We start from the raw sequence: 19,667 nt of genomic DNA on the forward strand, positions 1-19,667 counted from the left end.
GTCCGCTTTCATGCCGTCGTCGCCATGCCGTCTTGGTCGTGGCGTCATCGTCGTTCCCGCTTCATCCGGTTGTCATACCGTAGTCGTCACGACATCATCGTCATACAGTTTTTATCTCATTGTCTTCATGCCGTCGTCATGTTGTCGTCGTTATGCCATCGCAGTGGTGAGAAAGCTGCGCCATTGCGCCAATCTGCGCCGACTGGAATTTGTTGCGCCAATCTGCTAGAAAAGGCTTTTTTTTTTTGTTGCTTAAATGGCGCCATTGCTGCGCCACGACGCATGCTAAAGCGACCGTATGCTAAAGAATGCAGAACTGCTAATTGAGCGTGGCATGAAGATGAACAATGAAACTGGGCAAGCTGTGTTGATGGGAGAAAATGACAGCTAGTTTGAAACGGCTAGAGTTGGGGAATAAGGCAAAGAAAAAAACGGGGCAGTGCACACTGAAGTGAACGTTCTGTACGGATATGCTTCTGTTAAAATTCAAGCACATTACGACTTCATTTTGCTAGATCTTATGCTTTGTTAGTGCTTATTGATGTTCTTTTTGTGCTGTGCTGGTGCAAAAAGGGAACGCATTGATAAACACTGGGCTTTCATATTTTTGTAAAAGCATCTTCTTACGAACAGGCTCATGCTGCAAGCAGCTTGTTCCTATGTACAGTATCATAACATTACTTCTGTTAATTCCCTAATATACATTGACCCTGTGATACTGTGCCTTAAAGTAATAGAATGGGTTAATCTGTGTTTTGCAACATGTTCTGCTGTTCTTAGGGATAATACAGAATCACGCTTGTGTTTAAAGTGGGCTCCTTCTGGGATGTTTAAAATATTGGGATGATCTTTTCTTTTTCCCTCTTACGAACTGTGCTAACATTTTTATCGAAGAGGTAAGAGGCGTGACTTTTGCTTGCCTATAAAAATAATATATTCTTGATCTTATATTGTTCATGGTTCTTATGACGATTATATAAACTAGTGTGAACATTAGAATAAATTTTGTACATCTGGTATGCGCTTTCGTGAAAACCCTACGCTTGCTCCAAACACAGGCGCAGCTGCTCCAGAAGTAGATTTCGCCTGCTCCAATGGCAGCTGCAAAGCAACGGAGGCCATTTCCACCTTTGCCACCGTCATATTTTAAAAATCGACATCTCATTGTCGTCGTCGTTATAGAAGGATGAAAGAGGTTTATAAAAAAATAAACTAGGTGAAAATGTATTCTGCTCGGTGTTCAAAGTGGAACAGTCATCATGCTAAAGTAAATCGAAAAATGGGTAATCAGTTATTTCAATGGACTGTTTTAGGAAGGAAGCCGATTGGTATCAAGAATGAAGTCTTTCATCGCTGTGCAAACATTCTGGTGTTTGTGCCCTAACGTGGTAGCTCCAAACGAAAGCAAAGCTGGGACGTTCATGCTGAGGCCAAGCTTATTTACCGGGACCTCGAGCTCTATTCTTCTTACTGAGGAAAATCGTCGTTATGCAAGGAGAAAGTGGTCGAAAGATGGCGAGTCGCGTGCCAAACTCAGCAAGAAAGAATGTTTTTCTGGCATGCAAAAAACAGTTCCACGGATCGCTGCCGAGCATGTGCAGTAAAAAAAGAAAGATACTTTAAGAAAGAAGAAAGAAACAAAAATTGCACAGCAACGAAGCGCGTGCTTAGCTTTGTGTCTTTAGTGTTTTATTCAAATATGCGAACTCCTTACCATTAAATTGGACGGATGGTTCACTTACGCATAAGCCTGTGCCGAAGTTCCTGATGTGAAAAGCTTCGCATGTATAGCTCTTTTTCCAATCTAGTTTGCTCTCTGCCCACGATGGACTCATGCGAAAAGGCAGGGCTGCAGCCACACCTCTTGCTATGTAGGGCAAGCTATCTTCCTGCGCCCGTTGGAAGTAGATTCCGGTGCTCACGCGACACAGCGAACTGTCTGGCCAACGCAGCACTGGTCGTATGATAGTGCAATCATAAACTACAGAAGGAGTACATTTTCTAAAAGCAGTGCCGTCATTTGACCGCAACCTTGGTTCGGTTGTTTCTTTTCCTACTTTATAGTGTATATATTCTCTGCCAACTATCCACTGCTACAAGCTCTATTCTATCAGAGCATAGACATGTATGAACAACCAGAAATAAAATGACGTAGGACAACGTTTGTTCGTGTGTCTACGAGCTAAGATCTGCGTAACATTCTGTACAAAACAAACGTGCCCTCTCGTCCGAACCCTTTTGAGGCTCGAGTGACTGGCACGGTCGTCGCTATATTTTGCAGCAGTGACAGCGCCTGTCGCTAGTGGAAGGTGCCTATTACTTTTTGCATACCACTGTGCTTGGGATTTGACTGGGAGACCGAGAGGTCCTTTCTAATATGAAAGTGTACATATTAAATCGCCTATCCACGCGCACTTTCATTCATTGCAACCTTTGTAGTGTTTAAAAAAAAAGTTGCAGTTTCGCACGAAAGGCGAAACTGACCTCCCAGTGGAGGGTGCCTTGCGCGCGATGGAAGACGGCACGCTTTCCCGCTTTTCTCGCGCGCGCGACATTGAGCCAGCATCGTCGGCTCACCATCGTACGCTTTCACTCGCACATACAGCATATGGCGCGCGGCGACGATGTTATCGCACTTAATCTCACGAAAGATTACGGCGAAGACGGAAATACGCCTGGAGTGTCTATATAGTTGCTATTGCAATAAAAAAAACAAAAAAACATAACGGAACGAACAACATAAACAGCCTCGTCGAAACGAAAAGTACTCCACCAGCCCCCTCGATCGGACCACGTTGAAGAAGGCAGACTGTATGAACGTTTGTCCATTCAACTCTATCCATTCAGCAGTATCTGCTGACGATGCTGATGACCGTTGTCCATTCCTCCGAAGCTGCTGGCGTACGAACCGAGCGCTCGTCTCGTTTCGGTGCGCACGCGTAACTTCGATTGCGGTAATATTCTGTCCCCTTTTCGGCCGCTCGGCCTGGTGCGCCCCCTTTCTAAAGGCTGCCGCGTGCGTATGCAGAAAAAAAAAAAAGAACAATGCCAGGGTTTTTCGTGTAGCGCGTTACTCTGCCCGCAAAAGAAGGTGGTCTTGGTTGCGTCGTAGCCAAGTCGGGGGGACATCTCCTTTTGTATTATATAGATAAGAGTATCGACCCGTTACGGGGGAGCGGACAAGAGGACAACAGGGTCCGGTCGATGTGCGCCGGCATGCGTGGTGCGCGCGCCCGCCGTCGTACCGTGTAGTGCGAGCACACGGCAGTTGAGCTATGCAGTTTTCTCTACACCGATCGACCGAGACCCGAGTGCCCGGCCACTGGTCTATAGGAGCACGCATGCCGTATTGCGTGCAGCCACTATTAAGAAAGGGGGTGTGTGGAGGCTCACTCGAGGGAAGGAAGCGGCGCACGATGACCGCCCCCCTGTACACCCGTGCTATATACCAGTCTCTTTCCGGTGTATCTCTTTCAACTCTCATTTTACTCCATATTTTTCGAACTGCTTTTCTTTAATCCTCGTTCTTTCCTTCTTTTTCAACTCCTCCTTTCTTTTTGTTGCGTACCTGCTAAGCGAGTTTCTTGTGCATGTCAACCGAACATTAAGCCTACCGAGATAATTTTATATTCTCGTTTTCATCTGAGTACTTTTCGGTGCGTCTTCTTCCCCTGCGATCTCCTTGGCGTGTGTTTGCGAGATGACCGATGGACTTTTGATGCGAATGGCGAAGACAATGTGTGTTCTTTTATAGTGCAGCTGGTGCGAATGCGCCCACGCTTCTATAGCGTGCTGTGGTACCGTAGGCTATTGCGCTGTTGTGACGGCTTTGCGCATCGCTGATAAAAAAAAAAAAAAAAATTGCGAGAACGTAAAGAGGAAGAAGGTGAATGGCTTGTTTCGATTATTTATGATATTAACGGACCTGTAATAGCGGAGTCGTTCGTGAGCGTGCCGGTACGGTGTCAGCGTCGCGATGCTTGTTCCATTGAGGCGGTGTAAAATATTTCCACGCAGCAAAACTAATGCCGCGAAAAAAAAAAAAAAAACAGAAAGCTTATGTTGGGTTGAAAGCTGCGCAGCTGTCAGTCGGTACAGCTATTTTGAAAGTGCAGCTCTGAAAGGAAAGGGGGAAAAATGAAAAGGGTCAGCGAGCACTGCCGTTCGCTGAATTTCAGCCGATCGTTTTCACGGCAGAAAACGAACGCGATGTGTGCACAAGTGTAGATGTAGATTGTTCAGGCGCCGTTGCCAAGGTATAAAGGGTTTCACATTTGATCGTGGAGCCGATACAGTCACACTCTTGACATGTTTACGCGCACAGCGTTCTGTGCGCACTAACTGATGCATTCGAAAAAATAAATCACGCCCAGGACGCCGTATGTCAACAGGAACGATCTCTATGTGCAAGAATATTGCATGTTTCAACGCACTAGCGTGTGACCAGTGTCGGTGGTATTTAGCAGTTTACTGAATGCCATGGATTCCGGGGAAATTGGCCCCGGAATAAATGGCTCCGGTAGGTTTGGCCCCACGTGTAAAGTAGGCGAAAATGACCCCAGAGGTCAGATAACACTTGTGAAAACTGCCGTAATCAAACCTCATGTAACAATAATGGTATCCACCGCATCGTCATAAGTCATTGGCATACGAAAGATATTGTTCTACGGAACACTATGACAAGTGCAGGATGACGTATTGCAGTGAGCCAGCGCGCAAAGCTAGATCAAAATAAATTAAATTCTGCAGCGCCCTGCATTACGCTCTGCATTCCGCTCTGCAGTTCAACGGCTGTAATTCGCATCCGCCTTACAGCCGCGTATAAGCCTTGGAAGATGTCGAGGATGGCGTGTGTGTGTTGAAAGGAAAAATGCCAGAAGCTGCACGAGATGTACTAGCAAAATTGTTTTGATGCAATATATGTTTCTGGAAGCTACGGGAGAATAAGCTGAGCGAGCGGAGTTGTAATATTGCGGCAAACGCCTCCGCCTTCGCCCCCTATAAACGACGTGGAACGCCCACTGGGCTACAGTGGATGTAAGCCAACGGATAAGCAATCGTTTCGAAGCTCGAACGAGGGGGTTTGGAAACACGTCCGGTCACAGCCGCCTGGCAGCGTAGAAGGCGGTCGACGCGTTGCGGTCTTGACAAGCGACCGTGACAATTAAAATGGCCCAGGAGTGAATCCACGCCCCTCCCAAGAGGAACAGTCAGCGCTCGTCGCCAGGCAATTGAGACCGCCTCCATGTGCGCAGTACATTCTCGGGACGAAAAATAAATAAATAAATAAATAAATAAATAAATAAATAAATAAATAAATAAATAAATAAATAAATAAATAAATAAAATTCTGGGTGCTGTTCGACAAACAATGCGTTTTAACTTTCCTGTGCGAAAGGTCGAAAATGCTTGCGCTCGCCTAGTAAAAGCTGTCCTTCAAGAATTTTTTTTTTCAAATTTATTGCCTCACATTCCCAAATGGGTTCCTCCAGGAGTAATTTTTTCACTTGGGGACGTTTTCTGCTACAAGTCGTTGGCTGCGGGGCCATTTTTTTTTTCCCGGGAGCATTTCTTCTTAGGACATTTTTCCTGCACCCATACGGCATATACATACGTATATAGAACCTTACTTTTATAGGCAATAACAATAAAGCGGTACCATCGTGCTAGAACTGCGCGAAGTTCCATTTTGTTGTTATTGTTGTTTTTCCTATGTTGACTGTATAAAAAATGAAGCGTTGAATTGAATTGTGGGGCTTAACCCTCGGAAACTGGACAGTAGTTTGAGGAACGCCGTAGTTGAGGGCCCCGCGGATTAATTTTGAACGCCTAAGTTTCTTTAACCGGCACCCTAAGCAGGACACACAAGCTTTTTTTTTTTATTTCCCGCATCTATCTGAATGAGGCCGCTGTGGCCGGGAATCGAACACGAGACCACGTGCTCAGCAGCGGAAAGAGCCACTGAGCCGGGCTATTGACTGTTTAGGCATGTTTGCGAAAGGCCTTTTATTGCCGGAACATTTTTGTATCACCTCATACTGATCATTCTTTCGTGTTTGAACGATTCATTGTTTGCAATGGAGCCGGCAACCACACAAAATACTGCTAACACTTCCAATTTTATCAAACTCGATCAATCAATGGCCTTGGGCCATGGCATGCAGTCATGTCTATTTCAGTAAAAACCCGAATGCAAGAGGATTTCATTAATAAAGTGCCGATCACTCCTTAGCCCCCCTGGGGAAACGGGAGAACTCTTAGTTCCCCCGTTTCCCTTTAAAAGAGACACTGCTTATTGACGCCCAACACTGATATTGACATGCATGGATCTGCTGAGTTCGTCGTCTTAAGCAGGACGACGAAAGATGTTTTCCTACGGAACACTAGTAGCAAGTGCAGGATGACGTAGTACAGTGAGCAAGCGCGAAAAGATAGATCAAAACAAATTGAACTCTGCAGCGCCCTTTCTCTCAGCACCGTTTGACGTTAACTATGACGTTCAACTGAGAAGTATGAGATTGCGTGTCCTATTCTCTACCGCGACGACCACATTCCAAAGGAGCCGAAGTGAAAACAAGAATTGCTGGTTCCACGCGCCGTGAGAATAGGTCTAAGCGAAGCTTTCATTGATGCTTGCGAGGAACGCTGTTCTTGTTGAACGATTTGCACCTGTTGAGTACACGGCTAAGTTGGACACATGTTCACTGGGAAACGCCTAGCTCAAAGTCGTATCTCGATTACGTGGATCACATGCATGACGACGATTGTGTGATGGCATCAGAACGACTACGACAGAGTGACGACGATTGAACAATCGTGACAAAGAATGACGGCGACAGAACGGCGACGACGGTACGATGACGACGATGGTTCGACGGCCGCAGCATGACGACTATCAGATGACAAAGATGGAATGACTATGTTGGAACGAAGACAACGGTATCACGACGCCGATATATCCACGAATGCATGGCGATGGCGTGACAACTGTGGGATTACGATTCTAAAGTGATGGTGATGGTACGATGGCGGCACGACGACGGTAGGATGAAGATGGCGTGACGACAATCAGATCGCGAAGATGGGGTGACGACGCCTATCGACCACGATGGCATCACGACGTCGGTAAGGCCACGAATGTATGACTACGACTGTAAAACGATGACACAATGACGGCGGTGGTATGACAACTGCGGCGCGATCACGCTGGACTTTTACTATTCTCAAAGAGATAGTATCCAAATATTATTGTACGACACGTAGAAACTAATATAGGAGTTCTGATTTTGGTCGCGCAAAATCGGCAGTGACTTCCACGTACATGGCATTTCTTTGTGTGAACGAATACGTCCGTGGACTTTGTGAAATGCACCTAATTATCAGGACATTTCGGTACACGGGCGCATAGAAACACAAATTCGTAAAAGGCGGGTTTTTCGACAACTGCTCGAGCAGCATGGCATATCTACGTTCTGTGGAAGAGCTGCAGACGTACAATGGGCACTCTGGATGTTTAAGGTTGCTCCGGGCCCCATTGTTTATTGTTCACCCCTGAAGAATCGCTGTCGTCGTTTGGAGAGAAAATTCAACTGGGAGGGGGTAAAATCCGCTGTGAAATAAATGGATCACCGCCGCCGCCGGTCGTCATCATCTTCATTATTACACTAATTTGGCGCACCGCAAGACAAAACCGTGTCACTGATAACTGGACGTATCGGGCACTTAACGGGATAAAAACAATAGCTTTTCTTTCAACGCAACGTGCAGGCGTGGGCAAAATATTACGTGGTATGCTAGCACGTGCCTAACTGTACGTCTGCTTCCTCTGACGAAGAAACTGCCTGGTATCGAGACATGACATTGCGCGTGCGCGTCCTGTTGTGCTCATGTGCCTGCCAATGCGCCAGCTTCTGGCCAGCCTGCTCTCGGAATCGCATGTGTGCAAAATATTGCATTGTGAAAGCCGTGTCTGTTTCGGTGTGTATGTGACATGCAATGCGAGAATGCATCGCACGCTCCGTCGGCCTTAACCAGTGGGCCTTCAAGCCCAAGGCTGCTCTGCTCAGCACTTGCTGAGCGTTTCGATTGATTAATTATTAGTTTAAACGTGTGCCTTTACGCTCTTGAGATGCCTTCAACGTCGACCCAAAGCAACACTCGGATCATGAAATACTTGGCACCTTGCTGGAAAAGATTTCCAGCTATAAAACACTGACATCGGTACTATTTTTTCTTGGTGTCGATGTCATTGCCACTGAGCCATCGCCAATGGTAGCGTGCGCTTTGAACTTGTTGCGGTGAATGATGCAATTAATGACATGTTGCTGTAATTAATGACCTGTTGCGTGCTAGAAGAAATGCGGGTTCGTACTTCGTGATCGCGGATTCGACAGCTACCCAATAATGCAACGAAAGCCAGACGTTAATGTTTTTGTTACGCCATTAAGTTCTATTTCCGGGTGAAACGTCGTCATATTCTTGCAAAGGGGATCACACAAGTGTCTTCGGCGGGCTGCGCACAACTGCGCTAATTCGCAATAACGGTATACTCAATGCTGCCGTCAAAGGAAGCTATAGCGTCCTGAAAGAAGCCGGTTTTAGTTTATTTGGTTACGCCAATAACTATAGACCCTTGTGACCTATTTACCCTTATTTGCTATGTGTTGCTTGCAAAGAGATATATATATATATATATATATATATATATATATATATATATATATATATATATATATATATATATAGAGAGAGAGAGAGAGATGATTTATTTGAAAGAAGGCAGAGAGGTCGGCCTGAGCTAACGCGCTCTAGCCTGATACTCTGCACAGGGGGAGGGGGAACGGGAACATAAAGGTGTGATGAGGGATGACGATGACATGGTAAAGAGGGATGCGCAACGGTGAAAGCAAGTTCAACATTCTGATGATAAACATTCAGAAATATCCTCCATGAAGCGACTATCGGGTTCCGTATCTAGTCTCTAGTCACTAGTTCAAATGAACCTAAAGATAAAGGCGCTAAGACGAAGCTGGTGTGTGGGCCTTCCCTGCGTGAGCAGCACAAGCGCCAAGCAAAATCTTTACAGCATGTAAAGAGCTGCGATAAGCGACTCCAGCACGGCGAGCACCTGCAGGGCACATTCAGCGGCCGGATTCCGGAGACCTCCGAGAATGAGGCGCATTGACCACGTGCTTCAGCATTTTCTGAACGCTTTCCTTCTTGCAGGAAAATCATGTGCGATATACAGCTGGTCCACTGCGGCGGCTTCACGTGCCTATAATGGCATGCAATACGTGGCTTTCTGACCGAAACGACAGAGCGGCGTTTCTCAGCGGACCATGCCACCCGTGTACATGGCTCGTCACTTGCATCCCTACCACCTCTACGAATACAGCACCGTCCCACCCAACGTCGATGTGTACCTGTCACGCTTTACTTCTGCGCTCGTCAACTCCTGGCTAGACCTCACATGCGATCGACGAGAAGCATACGTCGTCAAAAGAAAAAGACGATTGTGGAGAAACCATTGCCGATGATTATCGAGGTAAGTGAATAATAGAACGCCGCTCGGAAACTTTTAGCTTTCTTTAAGGGAATGACGCGCTTGAAGGCGCATATTTGCTGTAGCGAGGACATTTAGGTAGCGTTTGTATTCTGTGGAGAATACAGCCGTTAACCAGCATATACCTGAAGCCAGAAGCGAGTGTTGCGCAGTGTCCCAGAGGCTACCGCATGCAGCTCCCGACTGCACATTGCCGCAATAGTTCGATACCGAGTGGCGGCTGTGGGCAAAGCTTTGTTTTCCTTCCTCATGCGGCGAGGGTGAGGAGGGGGCCTGACGACGCCACGTTAATGACGCCGACTTTACGTCGTGGGTAATCTAAGCTTTAATCTCTAGGGTGCTCGGTCAATACTTGCCGAAAGCGACACAACCACTAAGCGGACACTGAAAAGAAACACTTGGACATTTATTTGAATAAACAGACATTAAACGTGTTCTAGAGGTACCGCTTTGGACACAGATATGTAATCGCAATTAACTTGCATCTTCTGTACTTATATGAACTTCGTTTGTATTTATGTGCGGGTTCGGTCTAATATGTGCATCTTTGTGCGCCTTGTGTGATCAAGGCCGGTTTTGACTGCAACGTTTCTGTTGCGCCATCTACGTATTTTCTTCATCCAGACGCCTGTTGATCTCTGGCCGCATCGTTGCCTCCTGTACGTGCTCGAGACACGGTATACGCGTGTGTCGCTGAACTGCTACAGTGTGGTGCAACCTGTGCTCGCCTTTTGCCTCTTTATGTTTTAGTGTGTCGAGGACTATCGAACTCTGATCAATATTTTCCGAACATGTGACATTACTTCTTCTTATTTTTACGATTGCGTTAAAGGAGTAGCCGTCTCCATTATGGGTGAATAAATCTTTCTTTTATTTTCATTTCAGTCAAAATAAATAACGAATCTGTTTAGAAATAAAGTATGCTACAATAAAGTAACCCTATTTTCGCTAATTTCATGGTAAAATGTTGATTACTAAAAGTGAAAAAGGAAGCCGTGTTCTTCTGTTTTTCAGTTCGCACTGAAATATCTGATGCGCCTGTATACTTCGTGTGCTGTCTTGGACGTTGTTATTTTGTACTTGGACCTTTGTTGCGCAGTACAGGTTCTCGAGCCTTGCTAAGTCTAGTCTCTGGTTCTTTTAGAATACAATGTAGTCCGCCTTTACCGACTGATAATTACCGTCTTTGCACGTAAATACCGCGACTACTAATATAACGCGAGGAGGGACTTTCGGTGCGCCCGAAAAAGAAATTACAATTTTACGTGTCATCAACTGAATATATAACGCGAGACGCGTTCTGAGGTTAGAAATATGCATATAAAAAATAAAAATTAAAATTAAAATGAATAAAAAAGCACTCGACTCATGTTGGTGGAAATACAGTAATAAGGCCCGAGCAGGCGCCGTCAAAATTCTTGACGTCAAGGTGAGTTGGCGCGGTAAACTTCAAAACGGCGTCGCTACCCGTCATTTGCTGTAGCATTTTCATTCTTTTTTTTTTTTTTACCCTCAACAGGCCTCCTCTAACAGTAATAGTAGCATTCTTGCTATTGCCGAATGGCAATTAGAGGGATTAACTAGTCCCTTAAAGCGTAGAACGTAAGTATCGTGGGAGTACCGAGGTCATCCGGCGCGGGAATCATACGTCGTTCATGCTGGCAGGCCTCCTGTCTTGATGTCTATATCAATTATTATGACTTACGCTTATCGCTAGCACGCGTGGTTTATACCAATGCGAACTTACTTTGCGGCTGACGTCATGCATCTAGTCGCGATATTAAACGATGGCGTTGCATAATCGGGCATCTGCTGCATAATATATTTGGGTGACATCTATGTACTGACTCAACGCATAGAGATTTAAATGACTCAGAGTAAACGTTTTTGGATAGCGTATAAGGGAGCTGACGACTATGTAGACAGAGAATCGCTGTTGAATATTCTCAAGCACGAAGGCATGGATGGCGATTTCATGAAGCCGCTGAGGGAGATATATGGAACAGAACGCGTCTGGCATGTGAAAAGAGAAAGTGAAGAAATGGAAGAAAGAGAGAAAGATGGGATTGCGGAGAATAAGATTGAATGGCGGACGGCACCCGTCCTACCGAACAGATGTTTTGTAATTAGTTATTCTGCTCCGGACCGCTGCAGTATATAAGGAAAAACGAGTACAAAATCGCATGGGAATGCCGGAAATGCACAGAACTAATGGAAATCCACCGAGAACTGAAGCAAGGATGCCCTCTCTCTTCAATGTTTCTCGCGCTGGATGTTAAGGGGGAAGAAAACCGACTGGACAAAAATGAATTAGGTTTTTATTTATGTTGCAGGCATACCGGGCAGATGGTGCAACAGAACTAAGGTCAGTATAGTCTGACATGTGCACTTCCGCAGTGGCGCTAGTTCATGCGTCACAAAAGGTGGTCGTATAGTATAGTATAGTATAGTATAGTATAGTATAGTATAGTTGGAACGATCACGACGGTATAACAATCACGAACGCACACCTAGCGGTCCAAGCTGGTATACAACTTGAGTCACTTGGTCTCGGCGTAAGAGGCTACATAGATACACAGTCACATACATCGATATATACACGCACACACACACACACACACATATATATATATATATATATATATATATATATATATATATATATATATATATATATATATATATATATATATATATATATATATATATATGTGTGTGTGTGTGTGTGTGTGTGTGTGTGTGTGTGTGTGTGTGTGTGTGTGTGTGTGTGTGTGTGTGTGTAAAACGGCTCATGTAGGCAAAGAATGCTAATAGCATGAAAATTCAACCCTCGGCACGCCTCCTGTTTCATTGGCTTATGTAGATTAACTCTTGGTTTATCATCACTTGGGTTTTTATCTTATGGGCGGCCGAAAAATAAGGGGTCACGTGGTCAAACCCTCGGTGACTATTTCTTTATCGCTCCATCCAGTGCATTACCTGCGGAAATAAGTTACAGAAAAGAATTCAGAGCCATTCCGCTTTGTGAAGGTCGGTGACCAGCGGAGCTGTCTACATGGGGATAAACATGTTGATGATAAATATGTTGATTGCAAATAAAAAACACATATCACAGTGAATTTAGTTTTTTCTTTCACGATTTATGTTGTTGGTTTAGTAAATTGCATACTCAATGCTTTTTTTTTATTTTTAGCCTTCATTTGTTTGCTTTTTTGGATTTATCATTTGGTCACCAAGGCGACTATCGCTTTATGATCGCTATGAGATACAGCCAGTGGCTTTATGGCGACACTGGAAAGGTTCTTGGCCAATCTTTCCAAGAGAGACTCCACGAACCACTTTCCGTCTGGCCGAGACACGTCTATGTTGAAATCATCCACAATTACGATGGGAGCGGAGTCGGTAGGGGTGATCCAACCAAAGGTGCACACGCTGGGCGTTTGCGGCACGATGTTCGCTCGTATATTACGTGCCGCCTGCCGTCGCCGCGCACATTCCCGCTTCTGTTCACGACGGTGTTCTTCGTGGGCGCTCTGTTCTTCCGCAGTCCTCACCACACGCGGCCTAGCGATTGCACGGGTGGAATCGAACTGAGATATGATTACGTGCTTTACTTATAGAGCCCGTGACGTCAAACCGCAATCCATGCTAAACAGTGTCTATTCCGGTTTCAGCTTTTTTTATTACGATATTTTTTATCACGATACGCTTTGACACTTCTCGCGATTAAACCCAGCTTGGACATATTCGGCGATAGAATTTTGTTTTATGCTTTAGCTCTTTTAGCTCTGGGGTGGCCGCCATCTTTTTTTGCCTACGCACACAAACCGCCAGAACCTAGCGCACAGCAGCTCCGCTGTAAAATGTTATCTTTCAATGTATTCGAAAGAAAGAAAGAGGTTGGCGTGAGAATGTGCCTTGTCTGCACTGTTGGCATTCGGCGTTAAATAGACAGGTAATATCCCGAAGACGAGACACACCCGTAACGCGTCCCAGAAAGGCGTAGCAGGCGGCTTGCGCCGAGTGCGTATAGGCAGATAGCGGGACAGTCATGGTATTGTGATATTGCTTTGATAACAATAAGAGGCGCCGATGCGTAACGTCGCCCAGTCTTCTGTGCTTGTGAAACGAGGAAGCGGCGTGCGCAGGTTGCGCTCGTGTTGATATGCGTGGCTTTATTGCGACATTTTCTTGTCTGCGGCTTTCGCGCGTTCCGCGTTTCACTGATTGCCGTCGAGCAAACTCAGGCGGGCGAACATCTCTGGGCATCCTGCGTAGCGCACTAAGATGGGATTGCGGGTTGAATAAAAACCTCGGTTCCTGGCTTTCTTTTTATGTTCTTTGCTAGCTTGTTGATATATTTATTATACTGCAGTGCAGGCCACTTTCCGACACATCATGAAAGCACGGAAAAAGGCCATCTGTGCCTACCGTACTGTTCCCGTTCAAAACACAATATGGAGCCATTTGAAATGCCTTCATGCTTTTGGGTGGTGTGTTTTGTTGTCTTGTCATTATCGATTTCCCGATCAATCATTACGACACGCCATCTCCTGTCCTTGTTTTCTTCTTTCATTTCATTTCATTTCATTTCATTTTATTTCCTTAAAGGCCCCATTGAAGGGGTATTACATAAGGGGTGGGTACATACATACATAAAAAAATTGAAGGCCAGATTTTTATTGCAGGGTAAGATAATTTGTTACGGTGTTTAAAAATGTGCTAGGACAGGTTATGACTGTGATTTCGTTGGAAAGGCCGTTCCAGTCTGTTGCTGCACGAAAAAAGAATGAAGACGAAAAAGTGACAGTGCGTGTACGTGGGCGCGCGACTTGTTGTGGGTGACCGGTGCGGCTGGATATGCGTGCCGGGGGGAGAATGTATGGTGGTTTGCCAAGTGAGCTGTAAAAGAACTTGTGAAAAAGACAAAGACTAGCAAGGCGGCGGCGAGATGCAAGCAATGATAAACCAGATTCTGTTTTTAGTGCCGATACACTGATGTTGTAGGAGTACTTAGAATGAATAAATCTTGCAGCTCGATTTTGAAGCGATTCCAGTTGATTGACGAGATATACTTGATGAGGGTTCCAAATGGGGGATGCATATTCTAATTTCGCCCTGACGAGAGTCTGATAGGCTAGTAATTTTACATGTTTGGGGGCGTGGCGCAAGTGGCGTTTTAAAAACCCGAGTGTTTTGTTAGCAGATGAAATGATGTTCATAATGTGCGTTTCCCAGGTTAAATCACTACAAAGGGTTACTCCGAGATATTTGTAGGAAGGAACTAATTCAAGGTTGACGTCAGCAATTTGGTACGAGAAAACAAGTGGATTTCTGCGGCGGTGGAAGGAGACAGTTTTACATTTGTTAGGGTTTAGTTCCATTAGCCAAAGGTTACACCATTCCTGTACACTTCGCAGGTCGTTTTGAAGGGACATGTTATCGGAAACGCTGTTAATTTTACGATAAATTACACAATCGTCTGCAAACATACGGATGTTAGAAGATACATGCATGGGTAGGTCATTAATGTAAATTAGAAATAGTAGTGGACCAAGGACTGACCCTTGGGGTACGCCTGAGGTTACAGGGGTAGAGTTAGATGCCTGATTGTTGACAAAGACTGATTGTGAACGGTTACTTAAGAATTCTTTAATCCATGCTAAGATATTGGTATTCAGATGTAATGCGGCAAGTTTTAGTAGTAGACGCTCATGAGGAACTTTGTCAAAAGCTTTGGCGAAATCTAGGAAGATGGCGTCAGTCTGGAAGTTAGAGTCAAGGTTAACATGCAGGTCATGAACGAACATAGCTAGCTGCGTTTCGCAGGAAAAACCTTTCCTGAAGCCATGCTGCGCAGGATGAAAAAAATGGTTGGCATCAAGGAAGTCCATGATATGTGTGTAGATGATATGTTCAAGGATTTTGCAGGGTACACTGGTTAATGAGATGGGGCGATAATTTAATGGGGAGTGTTTGTTGCCCGATTTGTGAACTGGAACGACCTTTCCGTGCTTCCAATCGGGAGGCAGCACGCTTGTTGAAACTGACTGTGAATATAGAAGACAGAGATATGCTGCACAAATATGTTTAGTGTTTTTAAGAAGTTTAGACGTAATGTCGTCCACACCAGCTGCCGATGAAAGTTTGATATTGTCTATGAGGGATGTAATGCCGGATGGAAAAAATGTAATTGGTGGCATGGTACATTGAAAGTTCGCATGAGGAATAGAAAATGACATTTCAGTTTCTTGTGTAAATACTGACGCAAAGGTTGTGTTAAACAAGTGAGCGCATTCGGCGTCGGTTAGGGAATCACCTAATTCATTTGATAAGGTAATAGTTCGCGTGTCCTGTGGGCTTAAGACTTGCCAGAATTTTTTTGGGTTGTTCTTAAGCATGTGCGGCACATCAGAATAAAAGAATGAGCGTTTGGCATGAAGTATGGCTTCCAGATAGGCAGTTTCAGCTGCTTTGTATTTTTCCCATGCGTCAGGGGTGTTACGGGTCTTAGCTGCTCGGAAGAGACGTTTTTTCTTGTTTTCTAATCGCTTCAGCGCTTTACTGAACCAGGGTTGTGCTGAATTGGAATGAATGCTGATTTGGGGAATGTATTTGCCAACTAAGTTGTTTAGTTTCTCTTTGAAAATTTGCCAATTTTCACCCATGGTATGACAAGAAAAGGCACTTGCAAAACTGGGGTAAAATTGCGTTAGTTCATGATTAATTGCTTCATAATTGCCCTTTTCATACAAGCGAATAGTCTTTTTAACAGTCGGGGTGAAAACGGGTTTAATTACAAAGTCGACATGAATGACTTTATGGTCACTGATTTCGGGAAGATACGCGATGGATGACACGCTCTCAGGATTACTTGTTAAGACAAGGTCTAGTATATTTTGGCAGTTATCGGTGACACGGGTTGGTTCTGTGAGCACTTGAGATAAGTTAAAGTTGAGGCATACCTCAAGGAACTCGTTCGATTCCCTTGATGTAGCCGTTGGTGCAGGCCGGCTTGACCAATCGATATTAGGAAAATTAAAGTCTCCAAATAGAATTACATGCATGTTGGGGTGTTTGGTGGTTATTGCACTTAAGATGTTATTCAGTTTGAAAGAGAAGTCTGGAGTACTATGAGGGGGCCTATAGCAGACGCCAAGTAAAATTGAATAGGGTGCGGCATGGCATTTAAGCCATAGGATTTCAAGATCGGACATAGTGTTAACAGATGTACACGATATATTTTGGTCTACGGCGACAAGTACCCCTCCCCCCCTCGTGCCCTTGCGATCGTTTCGGAAGAGTTGAAAATTTGGTAGGTCAGCGAGCACTTCGCTGTCCGTTACGTCTCCTGTAAGCCATGTTTCCGTTAATATTAGAAGGTTACTGTAAGATGACGAAACCAGATTAGAAATAATGTCACGTTTTGGGATGAAGCTCCGTATGTTAGTGAAAATAGCGGAAAGGAACAAGTTTGATCGCGGGGCGGGCCGAGGGCGGGAAGGCACATGTTCTCGTAAAAAGCCATTAACCGCCGCTGTGAGCAATGTGGTGGCCCTTCCTTTGTAAATCACGACCGTGCCGCGCTTCGTGACGGACGTTTGCGCAGCCTGACGCGTTGGCGCAGCCGAAGCCAAAGCCGAAGCCAAATTGCAAACGCCGCTGACGGCAAGCCAAGTGCCCGCGCGCACGAAATTCGACCCGCGCGCGTTCTTGGAAGCACACCATTAAGGGAAAAGCCATTACTCGGCGAACGCGCGTCGTTCAATAACTTGTTGGTCGTAGCACTGCCGACACGTTGTCGCTACTAACTTGCGATAATCTTGGGTCCTTAACTTTGCGTCGAGGAACCTCTCAAATCACTTGAATGGTTTCATCTGTGTCTCTGTGGGGCTGGTTTGGTGGTATTGCTTTCTTCAAAGCAATACCAGTACCAATATAAAAGCCACAATTTTTTCAGAAAAAAAGAAAGAGGCAGATGAGAAGGAGAAGACAGCAGACTTGTGCGTCTTCAAAAAATCAAAGCCCAATTCCTGCGATGTAGTTTCTTTAGGGAAGTGTCATTAAGAATTTCAGTTGCCTGTAATCAAACCACACACGCCAGAACATTTCCAGCAGATAACGTTTCGGAGCTCTTGTATTGGGAATTTTAAGTAAAGGCCGCACTTCATCCACGTACTTTTAACTTCACCTGGATGTGAGGCCGTTCCGTCATCAAATATGATCTGAATGGCTGTTACAGATATTTCCGTATAGCTAGCTAAATGCTACGCCGCTCTTAAAAAGCCCATAATGCTCTGCAGCACTTGAACAAGTAAATTACTGGAGAGGCCGTAATTGACCCATACATATCAACCATAACCTGCCTTATATGCGTTTCCATGAAATTGACACAAGGTGAGTCGTCCACGTCACCGAGGACACAGTGGGCGCATCGCACGACGCGCGAAATAAGAAGAGACCAGGATTCAGTAATGATTTATAATCTGATAATTACGCCAGAAATGTTAACGTTTCGCCACTCGTGACACTTGGCATGCCGTATGCATCACCCACCACTTGCACTTTATTTTCACTAAGTATAAGCAAGGCACCTCGTTGAGTTCTCTCAGAGCACCCGGGAAACCCACTACGAACTTCGCATAACGCATGAAAATAGGCAGAAAACGGGCATTCAGTGAATACTTGAGACGACCATAATTAAGTCAGAAACGTTGAAGTTTCTCCACACATTCGACCGTATATCATGACTTCCATTTTGACAGAATATTAACTCGATGTTTTGTAGTTTTCCTAGGAATCTGGCAAACATTGAGGGTAATGACCGTATAGAACTTGCCTAAGGAGTATTTACCAGACGCTCTCGAAACTTTGCCCAATCATCACTTGTGAATTTCCACCGGCACATTCCCTTAAAATGTAAACCTTGTGGCCCGTTAAGTTTTGCCAAGACCTTGGTCAAACATCCTACGCTGTTCGTAAAATACGCTTGTGAATCTCTGTGACACCTGTATAAGTATAATGTACTGCAAATGCTCTAAGGGAAGGGAAAAAAACTGGAAAGCGTTTCACATAACGCATCGAAACAGGCAGAAAACGAGTGCTTAGCAATTTTCATTTAGCCCCTATTTAACCAACATGCTTCAGTATTTGCCTGCACATCACACCTAAGGTGTACAGTAGAACGCCTTTATAACTAAGTGCTTGGGGCCTATAAAATCATTCGTTATACAGGTCACTTCGTTGTAAAGGTCGTACACCACACAGCTCGCAAAAGAGGTGGGACGGAATTATTCCTTCGTTATACAGGTCTCTACGTTGTAGAGGCGCATGACTAGCAGTATGCCTCCATTTCATCTAAATATAAACTCGTTAAATGAATAACATTTTTTGAACAACCATAAAAACATGGAAACGTGCGTATGACGCTTTCGGGCGCTTCTAGTCGCACTAACAGCTTCGTTGTAAAAGCTATACTGTGCAACGCCTCTACAACGAAATTACCTGTATTATAAGGATTGATTATGTTCCGGTCAAATTTTTATCCTGCATATGTATTGTGAACGCCTCTGCAACGAACCACTAAAACGAATTTACCTCTAGAGCGAAGGAATTTAGGTGTCCCCGACGGTTGATTTGTTGCTTTACAGCGAACGCCACATGTAGGTGCCGCCACTGCCATCCGCAGGCGCCAGTCAGCTACGCTTTGGGCTAGTGCTAACGACAGCGCTAGCGGAGTAAGTGACGAGTGTACCGATGTCAACGAGGGTTGCAGTCCTACTGCCCTGCTCCTGGAATCGCTCAATTCGTGCGCTGCTTCTAACATAACAGCGGGTGCGACGGGTGACGAATACGGTGCAGCTGTTGACAAGGTGATGTTGTAACGACGTCTTCAGAGATGTCTAGAGCGGGATGGACGCCAATGTCAGCGAAAGAAACAATGGGGACAATGACGCAATAGTTCTGCGGAAACCCGCAAGGTGGTGAGAAGTACCTAAATAAAGGGAAAGAAGACGTCCACCCAAACGTAGCTAAATGCTACAAAGGAAACCTATACGGGTTCCTTGAAAGAAAAGCCTTACAGGTGAAGAAAAATTCGTCCTGA

General features: G+C 45.1%; 1 long non-coding RNA gene across 1 annotated transcript in view; it reads right to left on the reverse strand.

The window, feature by feature from the left end:
* LOC129386954 (uncharacterized) overlaps window positions 1-19,331 on the reverse strand; it is a 46,146-nt gene extending 26,815 nt beyond the window's left edge. The window contains exon 1 of the long non-coding RNA XR_011891097.1: window positions 19,160-19,331. This is a non-coding gene — a long non-coding RNA (uncharacterized lncRNA). The remainder of the gene's footprint in view (window positions 1-19,159) is intronic.
* Window positions 19,332-19,667: the final 336 nt, after the last annotated feature.

Source organism: Dermacentor andersoni, chromosome 11 (genome assembly GCF_023375885.2).
Source record: "Dermacentor andersoni chromosome 11, qqDerAnde1_hic_scaffold, whole genome shotgun sequence".
NCBI lineage: Eukaryota > Metazoa > Arthropoda > Arachnida > Ixodida > Ixodidae > Dermacentor > Dermacentor andersoni.